This window comes from Echinops telfairi, unplaced genomic scaffold (genome assembly GCF_000313985.2).
Source record: "Echinops telfairi isolate 266 unplaced genomic scaffold, ASM31398v2 ScPeMD7_70;HRSCAF=299, whole genome shotgun sequence".
Taxonomy (NCBI): domain Eukaryota; kingdom Metazoa; phylum Chordata; class Mammalia; order Afrosoricida; family Tenrecidae; genus Echinops; species Echinops telfairi.
The window spans coordinates 28459171-28472799 of NW_022103968.1; the positions used below are offsets into that span (position 1 = coordinate 28459171).

The window sequence follows — 13629 nt, forward strand, 5'->3', positions numbered from 1 at the left end:
GAGGCCTGGGGGTGGAGGGGAGTGTCGTAGATGACATGTTGGGCTGCTAACCATAAGGTCAACGGTTTGAAACCACCAGTTGCTCCACGGGAGAAAGAGGAGGCTCTCCGCTCCTATCAAGAGTTACAGTCTTAGAAACCCACAGGGCAGTTCTCCTCTGTCCTATAGGGTCACTGTGAGTTGGGTGTGACTCAGGGGCAGTGAGAGCTTGGCTTTTTCTTTTGGGTACGTACACATAGAAGGTTCAATGCTTTTGCTTCTCTAGGGAACCCAGCCCAAGACAGGTACATGCACACAAGGGAAGAATACGATGTCTTGGAAAAGACTAACGAAGTGTTCATAAAAGATCTATAACATGGATGAAAAGGGTCGCGTATAAGTCCACTATTATAAAAGGCAAGACAGGTTTATACGTAGAAAAACTTCTTGGATGGTTACCAGGGGTAAGAGGGTAAGAGAGGGAAAAAAACACTGGCTAGATAATGGTTATTTGGATGGAGGGAAAGGCCACACACAATAAGGAAAGGATTAGCACAGTCGCCCTCAAGAAAAGGAAGACAGAGAGGCGCGCAAGCGTTACAGAGAACAAGGGTCAGTGGGATGGCACAGCGCATTGCCAGGAACAGCAAACCTCCACCCCAGTGGTTGCACAGGCAGACAGACAAGATGAACAGGCAGAGGTAGGTGAAAGGAGCCACACTTACCAGCATGCAGAGTCCATGTCTACAGCCATAGTGATGTGCACTCTAAATAGAGCCATGTTTACACAGAGCACACGGGAGACAAACGTATGTAACCTTCCTAGCCATGAGCAAGCACCTGAGTGAATGGGTTCCTTTAAGCTAAATAAATAAATATAAATGATGATTGCAGGAATAGTGGAGTGGAGGCATCTCGCCTCCTCTGACTTGGCCGTCGGCATCAACCCAGGGCAGATGCCTGTGGAGCAGAAGTGAGACAGACGGACCTCCGCCCTCCAACTTTGTGTGTGTGTGTGTGTGTGCCAATTCAGATACAAGCTGTCCCTCCCCCGTGGCATTCTCTAGTCTCTGCAGGGTGTGAGATGTCAATGCAATGGTCACACAGAACCCATAGATAAGGCCCAGGATCATGAGGTTTATTCGGGAAGTAGCAGGTTACAATTTAGGATCAGAAAAGACTCAGGGTGGAGTTTTCTGAACCAGGACCTTCTCCTCTCAGCTGTACCTACAGGCCCCTCCCCTCTCCTTCCCCTTCAGGCCTCTGGGGCGGGCCTACACCCTCTGCCTGCTTGGGCAAGCATTACAAGTATTTAGCTCTGCCAATAACTGCCTGGGGACACCCGACTCTGCCAACAAACCTCCTGCCTGAAGGTACCAGTTCTGCTGTGCTCTTTCTCTGCCATTGCTTCTCACTGTCTCCTGTGTTGCAGCTCCCTGGCTCCTGGGTCTAGGAGGTTTCCATTGCAGGGACCCCCGATCCAAAGGGCGCATACTTCACGCCTCTTCCTAGTGGTTGTCAGGTCCCCCCTCTGCTCTGAGATTGGCTCTCTTTCAAGCCTAGTGGATGGCAAAACTAGCCGATCCCAGAATTAAGTTTCCAAACATTTTTGTTTGCATGGCCCCTCGCACACACAAGTGCCATGCATCTTATTTGCATTCTTAGCAAGCTCTCCAATCTCTTTGGTAGGCCACAAAGCACCTTATTTGTCTATACCTACCCAATTCATTTGGTGGGAGCTAAAAGACCACGGCTAGAAAGACCACATAAAAGTGATCCTTGCATGACAATGACTTTGGCTCCTTTTCTGTTTGTAATCACCTCAGGACAAAGTTCGGAAGGGCTAGGATAGAAGGAGGAATTGAAATAGGTAGGATAAGTGCCCTCAATTGCAGGATGGCAATCAATGCATTGAAACAAAATGTGTGAGTTGTCTGCTCAGTAAACCTCCACCCAACTCACAAGGAAAAGTTTCTAAAACAACCCTGCTTTTCCACCTTCTTGTTTTAAGCCATTATCCGCCTTCCTTATTCACTCTGGTATTCCTGATTTAATGTTTCTTTCTGAAAGAGTTTGTGTTTCTAGTTCTCGCACGAGTTTTGTCCCCAGTTCTTCTGCTTCTGAAGCCTGCTGCCCTTGCGTGTCTTCTCCCACCTGAGAGTGTCCGCCCGCTTGTTGGGAAGCGATTGGCAGCCACCTGCTTCGATGTGCCTTTGGTGTCTGCACCTGCGTTCTCTCACGGCTGCCTTTCCTTCTCTTCATACTCGTTTTTGTTGGATTTAACCTCGATGGTTTTCTGTTATTCATTTTCATGCGACGTTGGTTTTCCTGAACGTTTAGACCACCTGAGTGTAATCTTTGAAAATATGATGACGGCATTTGGGCAAACGATAACCCAACAATGTTGGCACAACATGAAAGATGTAATCGGCGCCGTTGCGTTGTAAGTGTGGAAGTTGCTGGCAACTGTCTTGGTGTGTATATTTTCAGCGCAGTAATTTTTAAACCGTTAAACAGAGGTAACACATATGCGAACGTCGTTTCTGAATCTTCCTGGCATTGTCCCCTCCGCCCACGCCATCTCAACCATCTCTCTCCTTGACTTCCCTTTCCCCGTCCTACTTCATTCGAGCTGTTTCTAGAAGTTTTTCCTTCGTGTGTGACCATGGCCTGAAACAGCCCTGGTTAGTCAGCTTCAAGAGTTTGTTGTTGTTGTCTTTAGGTGCCATCGAGTCGGTTCGGACCCATAGAAGAGTTCCTTAGGGTTTTAACGTGGGCCTCATGTTCCCCACCCCCCGCCCCCTGCCATACAGGTGTATCTATACCTGGCCTGCCTCCCAAAGCTTTGGAGTGAACCGCTCCTCACACCCTAGCCGTGGACACAACCAGACGACGCTCCAGGACCACAGCTCCCTGAGCGAGGGTCGACGACCTGTCGGCGCCCCGGGCACGGCTGGGGGACCACTGCCCGGCCTGCGCCGCCCTCCCCAGGAGCCTTCTGCTTGAGCTCGTCGTTGCAGCCATCGTGCTCAGCCATCTCGTGGAGGGTTTTATTTTTACCAACCATGATGTTCTTCTCCAGGGACGGTCCCTGTCGTCCTTTCTAAGGCGCAGGATGGCTCTTCTTCCAAAACAGGCTTGTTCTTTTCGCAGTGGCCGACCGGTAACAGATCCGATGGCTGCAGTTACCCGTATGTCCTGCAGAGGGCACCGCGCCATCACGGTTTCAGGGGCCTAAGCTTTGCTGTGCGGGCAAGGACGGGCTCGGAAAACAGCTCCCGAGAGAAGGCATTGGGTGAGAGGCCGTGCCAGATCAGAAATCAAAAACCGCCACGTTGTGCAACAAGAATAAATCCGGGACTGTGCAAGCAGAAAGCATTCTGAGGAGGTTAAAAGCCAACCTCAGTGACGTCGTGATCAGGTTAAAACTATGACGAGTCCCGAGTCTCTGAATGACTATGAACATCCATCAGGGATAGTCCCTGCTGCCAGATATGCTTTGAAACAAAGTCCTTCTTTTTATGGTACATCTGTTCCTTTTTTAAAAAGCCGTTGTATTGGTATAGAAATCACACATCATACCATTCAATCACACTAGGAAGAGTTGCCCAATCATCACTGGTGAGAGTTCTAGCCAGTGGCACCGTTTGGTGCAGCTGTTGCAGTCTGGGCCCATATGTTGGTGAAGTGGCTTTAGTTTGGATTAGACACCTTTGCGATCTCTTCTCACCTGACTAGTCTCTCTGCCTCTTTCCCAGTCTCTCGGTTTTATATTACACACACACACACACACACACACACACACACACACACACACACACGAGCGCAGAGTTTTCTGATATTTGTACTTGCTGGTGTCGTGATGATGCGTTGAACTGCTAATCACAAGGTCACCAGTTCAAAAACCACCAGCTGCTCTGAGGGCAAAAGAGGAGGCTTTCTACCCCCATAAAGAGTTCGAGTCCACTCTCACTCACTCACTCACTCACACTCACTCACTGACTCACTGACTCACTCACTCACTCACTCACTCACTCATTCTCACTGACTCACACTCACTCACTCACACTCACTCACTCTCAAAAAAAAAAGAGTTAGAGTCTTGAGGGCATTACTTACCTTGACCCTCAGCTTGCCCGGGACGGTAATCGGAGCCCGCAGCCCACTCCCACCGCGTTTCCCTTCGCCTCCTGACTCGTCGCCAGCATGCGTGAGTGCATCTCCATCCACGTTGGCCAGGCTGGTGTCCAGATTGGCAATGCCTGCTGGGAGCTCTACTGTCTGGAACACGGCATCCAGCCCGATGGCCAGATGCCCAGTGACAAGACCACTGGGGGAGGGATGACTCCTTCAACACCTTCTTCAGTGAGACGGGCGCTGGCAAGCATGTGCCCAGGGCAGTGTTTGTAGACTTGGAACCCACAGTCATTGATGCAGTTTGCACTGGCACCTACCACTAGCTCTTCCACCCTGAGCAGCTCATCACGGGCAAGGAGGATGCTGCTAACAACTATGCCCGTGGGCACTACACCATCGACAAGGAGATCTTCAACCTCGTCCTGGACAGAATCCGCAAGCTGGCTGACCAGTGCACAGGTCTCCAGGGCTTCTTGGTTTTCCACAGCTTCGGTGGGGGCACCAGTTCTGGGTCCACATCCCAGCTGATGGAACGCCTCTCAGTTGATTATGGCAAGAAGTCCAAGCTGGAGTTCTCCATCTACCCTGCCCCCGAGGTGTCCACAGCTGTAGTTGAACCCTACAACTCCATCCTCACCACCCACACCACCCTGGAACACTCAGATTGTGCCTTCATGGTAGACAATGAGGCCATCTACGACATCTGTCGCAGGAACCTCGATATCGAGCACCCAACCTACACCAACCTTAACCGCCTGATTAGCCAGATCGTGTCCTCCATCACTGCTTCCCTCAGATTTGATGGTGCCCTGAATGCAGATCTGACAGAATTCCAGACCAACCTGGTGCCCTACTCCTGCATCCACTTCCCTCTGGTCACATACGCCCCTGTCATCTCTGCTGAGAAAGCTTACCACGAACAGCTTACGGTAGCAGAGATCACCAATGCTTGCTTTGAGCCAGCTAACCAGATGGTGAAATGTGACCCCCCATCATGGAAAATACATGGCTTGCTGCCTGTTGTACCATGGTGACGTGGTTCCCAAAGATGTGACTTGGTTCCCAATGTTGCCATTGCCACCATCAAGACCAAGCGCAGCATCCAGTTTGTGGATTGGTATCCCACTGGCTTCAAGGTTGGCATTAATTACTAGCCTCCCACTGTGGTCCCTGGTGGAGACCTGGCCAAGGTGCTGTGTACATGCTGAGCAACACCACAGCCATAGCTGAGGCCTGGGCTCGCCTGGATCATAAGTTTGACCTGATGCATGCCAAGCATAAGGTGACCAGATGTCCTGCTTTTGGCGGGACAGTTCCAATTTTTAATAATTACCCCCCCCCCCATACCGTGGCACTTTTAAAAAGTCCCGATTTTTGGAAAGAATGCACGACAAGCTAGGGTATACGGTTTTCAGCTGCCATGTGGCTATTTCGCCAGGATATGAGTTTTATCAATGGTGTCCCGCTTTACCAATGTTAAAAGCTGGTCACCTTAGCCAAGCGTGCCTTTGTCCACTGGTATGTGGGTGAAGGGATGGAGGAAGGAAAGTTCTCTGAGGCCCGGGAGGACATGGCTGCCCTGGAGAAGGACTATGAGGAGGTTGGGGTAGATTCTGTTGAAGGTGAGGGTGAGGAGGAAGGCAGGGAGTACTGATTCCTTTGACCCTGCAGTATGGCAATACTCCAGCTTCTGTTAACTGACAAGACAAAGCTTTCTGGCTAGATTGTTTTCACTGTCATCCCTGGAGGGTCCCTGGAGAATTGATTCATGGTTTGGGTTTGGAGGGGAACTATTTCAAAAGATCCCAGGATGATGTAAATAGTTAGCATGCTAACCAAAAGATTGTAGGTTTGAGTCCACGCAGTGGTGTTTCAGGAGACCTAATAACCTCCTTCCCCCACATCAGCCCTTAAAAACTCTAAGGAGCCCAGGTCTAAGGTGACATTCATAGGAGGGCCACTGTGAGTCTGAATTGTTGACTCAGTGACACGTGGGTTTCAGGTTACCTTTTATACTAGCTTAATCATGTTGACATGCTAATAAAGCTAGAAAGTCTGTTAAAGTTTACATAAACCTACGAATTGACCAGGTTGCTTCCTCTTTTTATTTGGTAATAACTGCACTTTGGCCCCTAAATTAGAAGGCAGTGCTGCATGCATGCTGTACCCGTCTATAGATTTACATAAGATTTCCTGGTTAACAGCTGGTTGTCTGGCTTTCTGAACTCTAGTGACATCTGGAAACAGGGGATCACATGGCTTAGTCTGATGGTGTCTGATGGTTCCCTTTTCCCTGAGTATGTTTGCTTAACCATGGTGCCACCAGAGCAGCAGCTTGTTGTTGTCAGATGCTATCGGATGAAGCTCCAACTCAAAGAGACTGTGTGTGTTACAGTAAAACACTGCCGGGCCGCGCCATCCTGACCGCTGCTGCTGCCTTTGAGTCCATGGTTGTAGACACTGTGTCAGTTCATCTCATGGAAATTCGCCTTCTTTTCTGCTGAGCTGCCACATTGCTAAGCATGGTCCTCCCCGCCCTGGGACTGGTGTCTCCTGAGAACATCGTCAAAGGGTGTGAGATGAATGGTCACCATCTTTGCTTGTAAGGAACATGATGACCACACTTCTGAGATGGTTTTGGTTGTTTTCTGGCAACCCAGGTACTTCGCTTCTTAGGTGCAAAGAATAAAAGAGGAGGCTGACTGTGTTAGTCCGGGTAGACTGCAGAAACAAATTCATGGACACTCACATGTGTGTAAGAAAGAGCTTTATATACAAGAGCAATTGAATATTGAGAAAACATCCCAGCCCAGGCCCGATCAAGTTCATAAGTCCGATATTAGCCCATATGTCCGATACCAATCTATAAAGTCCTCTTTAGACTCATGAAACACATGCAATGATGCCAAATGCAGGAAGATCACAGGCCAGTGCGTGGGAAGTCTTGTGGATCCAGTAGCATTGTAAGCATCTCAGCACTGTCAGGGGTCTCCACGTGGCTCCTCTGGCTCCAGAGGTCTGGCTTCATCAGCCTCCCTCCACATGTCTTCTCCACAAGGATGTCTCGAAGGGAGTGAGCCGAGTGTCTCTCGCCAAGAGACACCTCACCGAGAGTGTCTCTTGCTTCCAAGGAGGGATACTGGTGTTCCCAGAAGCCCCAGGAGAAGGCCATGCCCACACAGAGGCCTCATTGGCTGTGATCTGATTGACAGGATAAACTCCACCCCTTCACTCTTAATCCTCAAATTGACACCAGATTATGTAACTACCACACTGACTTCGTCTCATGGGTGAGTTTCCTTGTGCAGATCCCAACCCTTCTAGATATTTAGAATGTAGACAGGACTAAGATGTGTTGCACAGATACTGACCACGCCAAGAAATTTGGATGACAAGCTGACCAGTCAACCATACTTGTGCCAATTCAAAGAAAGGCGAGCTGAAGTGCAAGTAAAATTTTGCTAAGGATGATTTAAAACTGGTGGAAGCCAGTATATCAAGAGGAACTACCAGAAACTCAAGCCAGATTTAAGGAAGGCTGTGGACTGAGAAAAATCATTGCTAATGTCAACAGATAATAGCAGCAGAGATGATCATTACCAGCTGATCATCGTTGGCTGAAAACAGAACACCAGAAAGAGGTTTATCTGTGTTTCATTGACGAAACGAAAGCATTCACTTTTATGTCTAAGACAAAGAATGAGCCAGGAATACTGGGGGGATTGATGCACTTGAATTATGGTGTTGGCAAGGAATATTGAACATCCACCATGGATTTCCAGGAGAACAGAAGAAATGCAGCCAGAAAGTTCCTGGGAAGCAAAGATCGTTTGATTCGTCTCAAGCACTTGAGATGTGTTATTAGGCGAGACCAGCCCTGGGGAGGGATAGGGCGCTTGGTCATGTCCTCTTTGTACCAGAGGCACCTTAGTTCTCAATGGGACATCCTTACTCTTCAGCCCTAAAGAGGTCTGTGCAGCAGATTGTCCCAATGCCATATAGCATCTGATCCCTTGACCGCGGCCAGGCAAGACAAAACCGACCACTTCACCCTTTCCCCCGCTTCCCATGAGGATCATCCGCTGTTGGCCCAGTGACCCGGCTGTTGGTTTTCTGTACACTGAGCTGTCATTCAGCCTGAAGTTTGCAGGCCCCGACCTTCATCCGCGAGTGCTTCAAGTCCTCCTCACTCGCAGCGGGCGAGGTTGGTCTCCTTCCCCTGTTGCTAATAAGCCTGGTGCCTCGCTCATCTTCAGCTCGTGGGGCAGTGGCGAGCGGGCAGTGCAAACCAGGAAGGCCTCTGATAGATGGCTTCAGCAATGGGTCCAATCACATGGCAACACTTGGGAGGAGGACGCGGAGCCGGGCCCTCTTCCTCCGCTGGATGTGGGTTTGGTAGGAGCTGCAGCTGGCTTGATGACACTTTGTTAAGTGTCAACAACCAACAAGACTGGTCAAAGGAGCCCGGGGACCCATTGGCTGCCTGCACAGCTGCTGAGTGGAACGGCAGTGGTTGGAGCCCGCCAGCTGCTGCACGGAGAGAAAAGCCCTGGACACCTCTCGCGGCAGAGTGCAGCCTAGGAAACCCGAGATGCCCACACCACTCTGTCCTACAGGGTGGCTGTGAGCTGTGAGTGTTTCCTTGGCACACACCCACCACACACTTATCGACACAAGCATGTGCTTGGTAAATAGAGTCCATCCTTCTTTGTATTAGCTTTCTAATGGTATCGCTATAGAAAGGAATCTACCTGAAGCATTTTAAAGCAAAACTCTGACTCTTATCATGTGTCCATATTGGTTTCTAATTAAGGATGATTTTTTTCTGTCTCAGAAGTGATTGGTTCTATGGCTCCATTCCTACCCCCCCTCCCTCCATATTGGTTGAGAAATAATCCATTGGGATAAATGTGAAATGCCTGTTGGTATCTGGATCAATTAGTTGGTCATGGTTGTAAAGAGTAATAAGTAAATCTACACAAAATCTTGGAATAGAGCAGACTGGTTAATTGAGTTTCTGATTAACTATGGGTTAATGAGAAGAGTCTTTTTCTTGCAACACGGATGGAAAATCTCTCTAAATTGCCTCATTCCGTTTTCTAACTTTAATAAGTCACCTAATGAACATAATGAAATTGTTTCTCACTGATTCAGCACCCTGCAGGGCCCCGGGATCACTACTCTGAACATGACACGTCGCTCTGTGTTTTAGGGAGCTATGGGAGGCATGGGATTTCAGTGGTCTCCTGAGCATTTCTTTACAGTTGTTTGATAAATAAGTGCCTAGGAACTGTGCATTTTCCTGCACATACATTTGTCTTAATTAAGTATGTAAGCAGACGCCTGGAATTCACCAAAGGGTATTGAGTCTATTCCATCCTCAGAAGGGACTTTTGAGATTTTGAAATTCAATGTTGTCAGGTAGTGAGTTGTGCCTGCTTTCTCCCTACCCCCCTGAAAAATACATGTCACTTTTGACTAGACTGTGATGACATGGTTGAATAGTTATGCAATGTTGCGATCATCCTTATGAGGTAATCTGCTAAGATCAGCCAATCAGTTGAAAGGTGCTTGGGGTGGGATGCCAAACCCTTACTCGGGTCACAACCTTGGTAAAGGGAATTTACGTGGGGTATGGCCTGTATCACCTTTTAACGGACTCCCACGGACTAGATTCTGACTTACAGCCACCTCCTAAAGTTGCTGAAAGTAAGGAGGACTTGAAACACTCGCGGACGAAGATCAAGGATTGCAGCCTTCGGTGTGGATGGCAACTCAAGGGAAAGAAAACCCAGATCCTCACAACTGGACTGACAGGTAATAACACGATCAGTGGAGAAAAGGTCGAAGTTGTCGGTGATTTTTGTCTTGCTTGGATCCACAATCAAAGCTCATGGAAGCAGCAGTCAAGAGATCAGAAGATGTGTTGCATTAGGTAAATCTGCTGCACAAGACCTTTTAGAGTACTGAAAAGTAAAAATGTTACTTTGAGGGCTAAGGTGCACCTGACCGACCATCCATGGTATTTGTCATGGCTTCCTCTGTCCGTGAAAGGTGGACAATGAATAAGGAAGACTGAAGAATTGCAGCACTGGAATTGCAGGGCTGGCAAAGAACACTGAAAGCCCCACAGACTGCTTAAAGGATACCCCGATCTGTCTGTACGCAGTACGGCCAGAGTGCTCCTTAGAGGCAAGGCTGGTGAGACGTATGTCCTTACATACTTTGGACATGTTGTCAGGAGAGACCAGTCCCTGGAGAAGGACAGTGTGCTTGTAGAGAGGCAGCCAAAATAAGGGGAAGGTCCTCAAGGAAATGGATTGACATTGTGACTGCCACCATGGGCTAGGCAGGAGGACAGTGGTAAGGATGGCATAGGACCGGGCAGTGTCTCATTCAGTTGAGCACGGAGGGTCAGAACCGACTGGTTGGCACCTCACAACCACCAAGAGGGTTGCCAATACTGTAAATCCTCATGGAAGCAGATATTCTTATCTTTCTCCCGCTGGGTTTGAACTGCTGACCTTGCTGTTAGCCATCCAATGCTTACCTACCTGGCTGCTCCACCAGGGTTCTTTCAAGAGATAAAAGGAGAGAGAAGATGAAAGAAGGGGCCAGGAAAGGACGGGTTTCTTCGTTACCACCGAAAAAAGAGCCAGACTATGTCCGTTGGACCACTGGTCCCTACACTGAAAATCTCCTAGGCCCGGGGACAGACTGATGCCGAGACACATGGAGATTTCCAAGGGATGCCAGGCCCAGAAAGGGTGAAGGGGGAAACGATCCTGCCCCCAGAGCCTACAGTGAGAGAAATCCTTCCCCTAGAGCTGGCCCCCTCACTTCCGACTTCTGGCCTCCTAAACTGTGAGAGCACACAGTAGGACTGTCTATAGAAGCCCTAAATACACTAAGACAAATGCCATCCCTTTATTGTTGAGAAAACTAAGACCTGGACAATAATAAGGAGGATTCGGGCAGCGTACAATTCATGTGTCTTGATTGTGAATCCAGTGCCCCTTTTGATAATATAGCACGATGTTATTTCAATGCTTTGTCATCTGCTTCTCTGCCCCTGTGCATGTGGAGACCACTCTCAGAATCGGTTATTTGGGAGTCTGGGTGAAATGGATGTACACTGCATTAACCCACAAGCTCCACAGGGACAGGTGCTTGAGCCTGTTCTACTCACTGATATATTTCTTGCACCGACATGAGTGCCTGCCCTTAGTCCCCAAACCTACTGGCATCGAGCTGGTGTCGACGCACTGTGACTGTATAGCACAGAGTCCAACTGTCCCCAGGAGTCTTCAAGGGTTAGCTATCGGTCTGCTAGCTGAAAGGTCAGCAGTTCAAACCCACCAGCAGCTTCACAGGAGAAAGATGAAGCTGTCGAGATTTACAGCTCTACGAATCAGGAGGAGGAAATACATGCAGTCGCCAAGGATCTCACCGTGTTTGGATGACAGTCGATGCTCAGTCAAGAGAGCCAACGCTGCGCTGCGATGGGTGAATCTGCTGCCCAAGAGCTCTTTCGAGTGTTGAAAAGCAAGGATGTTCCTTGGAGGACTAAAGTGTGCTTGACTCCAGCCGGATATTTTCCATCGCCTCATCTGCACATGCAGGTTGGACATCGGTCAGGAAGACTGAAGGAGATTCGATGAGTTTGAGTTAGGGTGCCAGTGAAGAATGTGGAAAATACCGGGGCTGCCAGAAGAACCAGCAGATCTCTCGTGGAAGCCCTACATCCCGAGTGCGCCTCGGAAGCCGGGATAGCGGGATGTCACTCACTTCCTTGGGAACAGGTTGACAGAAGAGCTGTCCTTACAGAAGGCCATCGTGCTGAGTAAAGCGGAGGGGAAGGAAAAGGAGGTAGGCCCTCGAGGAGAGGGAGGACTCAGTCAGTGGGTGTCACGATGGGTTGAAAGATAACAAGTCTGAGGGTGGCATCGGACCAGGCAGTGTTTCCCTCGGATGTCCATAAGGGCTCTATGGCTTGGAGCCACCCTAATGGCACTTAACAACCACAACATGAGTCAGAACAGTGACTCGACGGTAGTGAGTGTGGTTTTTTCCCAGATCTTTTTTCCCCTGTAGTCATCAACCATGTTGGTGAAATAAAAAAATGGAATGGAGCTGGACTGCTGATTGCACACCGTGTAACTTGATTTCAAGCTCATCGACTGCCCGCAGTTCTATACGACTCTACTCAATTGTCAAGAAGACCCACAGTATACAGAATGAAGGTTCGACTCCTAGTCGCCAGAACTTTTAATACATAATTAGAAAAGGAAAGAAAACGGGTAAATATTAACTAATGGTCATGACCAAACATGCTGAGCTCTTGTCTCCATTGGGGGTGCCTCCCAGTTTCAAGCACCATATGGAAAACGTGCCAGATTTTCAGAGCCCAGGTTCTGTGTGATAAGCTTGCAAAAACATTTTTCAGATTGTCAAATGAAGCAACGAAATAGACCATGTCAACCTTCAGCTTTTCAAAGCTGAGCGTTTAACTGTGAATTCTACCTAAGAGGTTACAAGCTAACTGAAGGAAGCACACCTGCCTTTAAAAGCAAAGCCTTCTGACTTCTAGCATCACGGAGGACAGGCCATTCTTGGACAACTCTCTCTCGGGCTTATTGACCCATTTGCCCTTTGACTCTCAAACCTGGCACTATCAGGACATCACCCGAGCAGCCAGTGTGAGAAATACTTCAAAAAACAAGCCCAGGAATGGAAGACTTCCCAAAGCCCTCTACTTAAGGACCTGTTTAAAGTGTAACAGTGTAACTAAACCCCTGTGGTTCTATGTATACACTGGACTCAGAGCATGGGTCAAGAACACACAGTCTATAGATGACACTTCCCTTCAAAAGAAACCAGGTATGTAATCGGCATGCTCTTCTAAAACATGTGTTCCAGAATTATTTGGATTCATTCATCCTTTATTTTATTTTACTGTACTGAAAGTGCTTACCCTTAACAGAACAGAGAGCATTGTGACAATTTCCCCCGTTCCAATTCAGTAGCACACATTGGGTTCTTCTCAGTTGTGCAACTAATCTTGTGATCCTTTCCAAATAATTCCACCACCACTAACACAACCTCCACGCCGCCGAAGCAAACCGCCCTCCCTCCCCCGTTGGCTTCTGCCCCTGGTTGTGGATCTTGGTCCTGTCAGTTGCCATTCCAACTCAGGGGATGCCATGCGTGTCAGGTTAGAGCTGGATGCTGTCGGCTTTTAGGCGAAAGCAAGCCGCCAGGCCTTTCTTTCGAGTGTGCCTCCGACGGGATCTGACTTACGTCACTCCATTGAGCAAGTATGCTGTGTTGCATGTATTGTGGTTGTGAGTGGCGGTGGAGTTGATTCCCCACCCCCGGTGGCCCCAGGTGTGGTAAAGTCAACCTGCTCCCCAGGAAGCACACGGCCAAACCGGTGTTCCAGGGCGCCTTGGGTGGGCGTCCTATCACCAACCTTTGAGCCAGTACTAGACCATTTAACCATTTGCCATCCAG

General features: G+C 48.9%; 1 pseudogene; it reads left to right on the forward strand.

Annotated features, from left to right (window-relative positions):
- The first annotated feature begins 4185 nt into the window (after positions 1–4185).
- On the forward strand, positions 4186–5770 carry LOC101638251 (annotated as a pseudogene).
- Positions 5771–13629: the final 7859 nt, after the last annotated feature.